At 44.6% G+C, this 6,000-nt stretch overlaps 1 protein-coding gene across 1 annotated transcript in view; it reads right to left on the reverse strand.

Annotated features, from left to right (window-relative positions):
* Nucleotides 1-5,647, reverse strand: part of LOC138583114 (actin-related protein 2/3 complex subunit 1A-B-like) — a 388,531-nt gene extending 382,884 nt beyond the window's left edge. Inside the window, exon 1 of the mRNA XM_069655071.1 lies at nucleotides 5,501-5,647. The gene's annotated coding sequence lies outside the window, so the exon portion shown is untranslated. The remainder of the gene's footprint in view (nucleotides 1-5,500) is intronic.
* Nucleotides 5,648-6,000: the final 353 nt, after the last annotated feature.

The raw sequence follows: 6,000 nt of genomic DNA on the forward strand, positions 1-6,000 counted from the left end.
GAAAAGGTTAAACAGGTTCTCAGTAAATGTGAGGACAACTAAATCTTCCAATGAAATCTAGACAAGACTTTCCCAGCAGTAACAGTTCACAACAAGCTATCACCTATGAGGAACAAACAATATCAAAGTCAATCGACCAGAAGAGTCTTCAGGGAGCCAGGACAGCCAAAGTCAATTGGAACACAATCTGTGGAGCTGAGGCACTTCTTAGGTCAGAAAGAGTCTTGCACAAAGTTAGAAAGTTTGTAGAAAATTACTTCAAGGGTCACAAGCTGTTATACTTGTGAAAAGAGTGTTGGGATCAACTCTAAAGGTAAGCCACTGAATTTCCCAACTGAGGAAAGCCCTGTTAAAAGGCAATAGGGCAAGTACCCCAAGCCTAAACAGTACCTTTGGTTTGAAGAAGAGTGGTCCAGCTGGATTATGTCTTGCTACAGTGGTGCAGACCCTGTGTTTCTGAGCGTCATTCATGGGGACAAGAGGGAGGACGTCTGGAGGGCTCCTGCGGCGGTATTTGGGATATCGTCGGCAGCTGCGGGCTCTTTTTGGTTCAGTGACACTTCGTAGTTTCAGCGCTTAGCAAACAGTACTGTCGCAGATCTCGGTTGGGCTTCCTTCACTCCTTGGGTCCTGCACGCTGGTGCGGGGACTCGAGATCTGGTCGTTCTGCTTCTGGAGGGTCTTTAGGAGACTCCTGGAGCTTCTAGTCGGATTTGTTACCGCATCAGACGTTTCATTTGACTACGGATTACTTGACCCCTGGCACTCGGTTCTTGCAGCAATGAAGAAGTACAGCCAGTTGGGGAAGATGGTCCAGGGGAGTTTGTCTCAGGGTTAGTTGGTCCCACTAACCCAAGAGGAGAAGTCATCCGTTCCGGAGCTTCTTTGTCAAAATAAAAAAGGATTTTCAGCACAGCAGCAGGGCTTCACCGGGCAATTCAAAGGTCCAGGAGGATGCAGCAAACTTCGGTTTCTTCGTCGGTTGTTTCTCCCAGTGGTCGACTCTGCCTCAAGTCCAAATACCCCCTCCTTTTAAGCAGGTTTCTCCCATACATGCACAGCTTAAGCTGTCAATCACACAGCAGGGTGGCTGTCTTGAAAGGCCAGCCAGCCAGCCAATCAGGACCGGTTGCATTCAGGCATTCCTAGAGACAAAGGACAGGGGAGTTTCGGGACCCTCCCTCACATCCTGTCCTTCCAGACACACGGGAGAGAAAGGCGGGATTCAGGGCTGAAGCCCACCAAAGGCAAGACACACAAAGGGCTCAAATCTGTCTCAGCGCATAGAGTAAACCCCAAGAAAGATCTCACAAACAGAAAAGGGCGAAAAAAGAAGACAGGGGCCATTTGTACTAAATGGTCACCAATGGGTGCTGTACTGCAGCTGAGGGTTCAGCTAGCAGTAGAAAATCACAACGGTATAAAACAGTAAACCATTGCCACCAGCCATATAACGTAGTGAGGGCAACATAATGTTACATGAGAATGCAGGATAAGGGGCTACTAGGTAACCCCCAGCACTCCACATAAGATGGGTGTGCTGGACCTAAAAAGAGAAAAGGTAAGTAAAGTAAATTTCACTTTACTATTCTTGGGAACAGTAGTTCACACAAGAAAAGGTATTTAAACCTTGTGAGAAATCTAAAGGATTTCTCTGAGACACTGCACTGAAGGTGCTGTGTGTCACCATACAAAAAGTAGATGCTTATGGAGTTTGTCAGACTTCAAAAACAGTGGAAACACAAAATCCAAATCCGGTCAAAACACATGAAAGAGTGAGACAAAGGTCTCACTCACTCCAGTGTGAAAATTAAAAAGTCCTAAGTCCAGCAAAAGAGCTGGGGGTCTGTAGGGTTGAAGAGAATTAACACAGAAATGAGAATTCTCCCTAACGTTTAGCATGCCCCAAAACACCACTAACATACCCCATCCGAAAAACAAAGAAAAATACTATCTAATACTATCAATTTATTACAGGTCCTTATAAAGCATGGCAATAGCACCACAAGGGTTTATATTCAGTAGCACTTCAGCAGTTAGTTAAGTGATGTAATAACTCCTTTTGTGTTTCAGTGCCTTGCTGGAGCCAGAAGGCTAGAGATAGGCAAGCCCAAAAAGAACATTTGAAAGTATGAGTAGACATATCACAGTCTCCCCTCACAGTGAGTTCATACATGCATACTATACTTTTGGGCTAGTCTTAGTTACTTAGGTCCTGCCCAACAAGTGACACCTGTGAATGCACAAATAAAACTGTGTTGTTGTAGAACTGTTTATTTTCTGATAATCTTTTCCTTTCATGGTGTACACAAACACAAACATCTGTAGACAACAAAGAAGAGAAATGCAATAAAGAATACATGTACACATTTACAAAGTATTTTTCTTGTCTACATAATTTTTAACTATTCGGCTCCCAATGTGGCTCTGGCGGAATACTTGTCCAAATATTCGGTATTCGGCCGAATACTTAAATCTACTATTCGGTACAACCCTTAACCAGGTATACCGGACAGCTCTACATAAAATATCAAATGACCACTTGCATCCAAAGTATCTGTTGCATATTGACAACGCCACCAGTTTGGGATTTTGTGTAGGCATGGGTAAGGCACCTGGCAGGTGCTGCCATATTGGCTATTGATGATAGGAGGTGTGCAATGGTCCGAGTATCTGGGCGCCTAGTAGCAGTGCCTGCAAATGCCTAATACTTATGCACTAGACAAAACTGTTGGATTTGCCATTGCTTGTTTTAATAAGATTTCAGTGAAGGATACACGTAGTGCTTAAAAATCGATTGGCTGAAGGCAGACCTGGTTAAGATATTTTTATTACAGTAGAGGGTTTAGAGCACACATAAAGTCATTAACTCTAAGAAGACTGTGTTGAAAATACATTGGCAGAAACTTCAAGCAATATGTTTGATGGTTAGACTTGATTAAAGCGAGCTTAAAGAGTTCCCATGAGGAGGTGTGTTGGCAGGGAGGGGTAGGAACTGGATGGGAATGGTCATAGGGATTAGCATGGTCCTGGACAGTCAACAGTCAAATACCAAAACAACACCCACAAACTGCATGCCACTCCTCATATGACATTTGTCACTATCTGTACTCTAATGCAATAGTTTCAGCTTATAGGTGGCACATAGACCAAACTAAAAAGACCAACAAAACATGTATAAACCTCATGCACAATGATTATTTCCCTCAAGTATATATATGCATCATCAAGGAGCCACTTCCACAGTGACTCTGTTCTCCATGCAATGCAGCGCTTCACGTGGTAGTGGCCCAGTGAATGATTCACAGGATGGCAGTTCAGTCATCAAGTTCATCAATACAATTGCTTGAGAATGAAATCAATTTGCATCTGGAAAAGTGTGACTGAGGACACTGACCCCTCACAGTTTGAAAAGTCACATAAGGGGTTTTGAGGAATATAGAGTGGGGTCTTATTGGTTAAAACATGCACACCAGGTCCTCAGGGAGTAGGCAAAAGTGCCTCTAATCAAAACAATGAGGTTGCTACATAAGCAACCGATATGATAGATTACTAAACTGGCTGGGCTGTTATCATGTCGAGCTACCTCCCAATTTCTAATGAACGAATTAAATGTTTCACTGACAAATACCACAAAGGTAGAAAGGTGCTAGCATGGTTGAAATAATGAAGTCAATAACCTAAGTCCTAGGTCATTCAAATAAACTTGAACGCGGAACTCGGTTGATCACAGGAGGAGTGGGGAACCAACCAGACTTCAAAGGCGGATTGCTATTGAAAATAGAATAGGATTTCAGTTCTTCGCCTTACACAAACATTATTAAGTCACAGATGCGTTCTTTTACGAAAACAAGCATTGGAGCCATAGATTATTATGTTTTTTTTTTATAACTGGGTCTATTGGGGACACATCCAGACACCAGCAGACAAACAGATTTTTCTAGACCTTTCTATTTAACACAAACCAACCAAACTAATGAGCGCATAGATGGATTGCCTTCTTTTGACCTAATACTAAGCCCTGATGAAGACCTTGTGAAGGTCGAAACACGTGTCAACATTGATTGTTTTGATTTCCATAAAAGAACCTTTTGTTTTGTTGATTGAACTTCTTTTGTTGTGTACTTATTCACAAATAGAGATTTTGAATATTATCGGTATCTATAACCAATTTACTTATTGTAGACCTTTGTTGATTTTACTTGGGAGTTAAAGAGAATATGATACATTACACTTAGGCTTTAAGAGTGGCTGAGTTTTTCCTCTTACAATGAACATGAATGCACTTTTTTGTACAGCACACATACATGCTTTTTTCCTGGTAATAACGGGCCGAGTGAAAGGTTTAACTTAAGTCTTAGACCTATGGGGAGGGGTGGGAGGGCATGGTTGCAGGATAATGACCTGCCTCCAAGTTATTGCCTAAGGCTGAGTCGAGATCTGTATATTGGGAAAGGCTACTATTCCAGAATGTTTGGAATGCGTCCTATAACAGAGATCTTAGACTGCGTTCCATGCCTTCTGCCTTCTAATTGGCCGAGCAGTGGCCTATGATGGAGTCCATCTATTTGCATTATTTGTGAACCTATAGATAACCCCTGAGAAGGCAGAAGTGTGTGTAAATCAAGTCTAGAAGGGACCGGGGTAATTTTCACGGGAGTCTAACCTCCATATGAAGAAATGAAGAGTATTTCGTTCACATCTCACTTGCGATAGGAAAGTAAGGTGACTAGGGGCGTGGCAGTGTCGCAGCGCCGAGATGGCACGCTTTGCGTGTACTGGAGAAAGTTCGTTTGCATCAGCCAGGGGAAGCGCGTAAAACCAGAGAAGGGAGAAAGAAAAAACGAGGGCGACGGGTGCAAGGGAAGAGTTATCCAAGGATAAGAATGAATGGGGAAAGAAAACTGCAGAGATGGAAAAGGGCTGGGAGTAAAAAAATCCGGTGGCGCTGAAAGAGATCCTGAACGGAAACCACAGGGCACAGAGAGGGCAAGAAAACGGGGCAAAACAGGAGGAGAGCATTAAAGGGAAAGAAATCAGTGGAGAAAACGAACAGGACAGCAGGGATTTGGAAGTCAGGGACAGAACCCGGGCATCACAAGACATAATGAACCCTCAACTGTACGTAGAAAACGATAGTTCAGCATCCTTGTGACTTAACGCTAAGCGGTGGATATTTTGCACATGCAAAGAATCCATACAGAAGTATCTCTTGCATCTATACAGTTTTTTTTATGACCCAACTCACGATCTGCATGGTGTGTGCATCGGCCGGATGGTTTGGATTGAACCCGTATGCTGCACGCAGATCGCAACGCAAAGGGCTTACCCCACTGCGCTATCTTAGTTCCGAACTGTCTTTGGAAAGGGGGAGCAACACGTCTAGTTATTAAACCTCAACAGTCACGACTGCATTTAAGACATGAAGACGGCATTGCATGGATGTATATGATATATATCACGGCGCATCACTGGGTGTACCCGACCAGAAGGCACCTACCAAATCTTGCCCAGTGCTTCGTGGAGGTCCTCGTGGAGCTGTGCAGCGGGGCGGCGGCCAGGGAGCAAGTGGCTTAAACAAGGACGAACACGTCGTGAGGATCCAGCGAGGGGTGTTGCTTTTGAGAGGCTTCGAAGTATGTATGCCCCGAGGCCCCTACCTGGAATGTCAGTCATCCAGTGTGTGCGATGGGACTGGGAGGGATTCCCGTGCAGGAAATAGTCGGCCTGCCGCAGTGATAAGGGGGAGCGCGCCCATTATCTAGCCCTACAAGTGAGCCGCGACGCCTGGCAGTTCGCTTGCCCCACGACTTCTGCATCATGTGCAGTGCAAAGACCTGTCCAGGCAGTACACGCCCTCGTCCTGCTAATAAGCTGCACCTTCCTAGCAGGGGAGTATCCAGCATTGCAAGAGTGGGTGGGCGAGCCACGGAAAAAAGTCCTGCTACTTTCCTCCCAGGTGCAGTGCACCCAATTCCATATGGTCTCATTCGCACCCAC

This window comes from Ambystoma mexicanum, chromosome 3q, assembly GCF_040938575.1.
Source record: "Ambystoma mexicanum isolate Mex_15411 chromosome 3q, UKY_AmexF1_1, whole genome shotgun sequence".
Taxonomy (NCBI): Eukaryota; Metazoa; Chordata; class Amphibia; order Caudata; family Ambystomatidae; genus Ambystoma; species Ambystoma mexicanum.